Genomic DNA, 206 nt, shown 5'->3' on the forward strand with positions numbered 1-206 from the left:
TTTTCCAGCTATTTGTTAGAGCACATACCCATCCCTTGTCTATTAAAATATGTTTCGTATGTAAATTCCGCAATGTTATATAACTTAAACGAAACACTCTCTCTGGTCTTGAACTAAAATTAACTTTTTAATTTACGAATTTCGGGTTAAAATTATATTCAAAACACAATAGGAATATGCCTATATTAATTTAAGGAATGTGGTTA

Source organism: Penaeus monodon, chromosome 31 (assembly GCF_015228065.2).
Source record: "Penaeus monodon isolate SGIC_2016 chromosome 31, NSTDA_Pmon_1, whole genome shotgun sequence".
Taxonomy (NCBI): Eukaryota; Metazoa; Arthropoda; class Malacostraca; order Decapoda; family Penaeidae; genus Penaeus; species Penaeus monodon.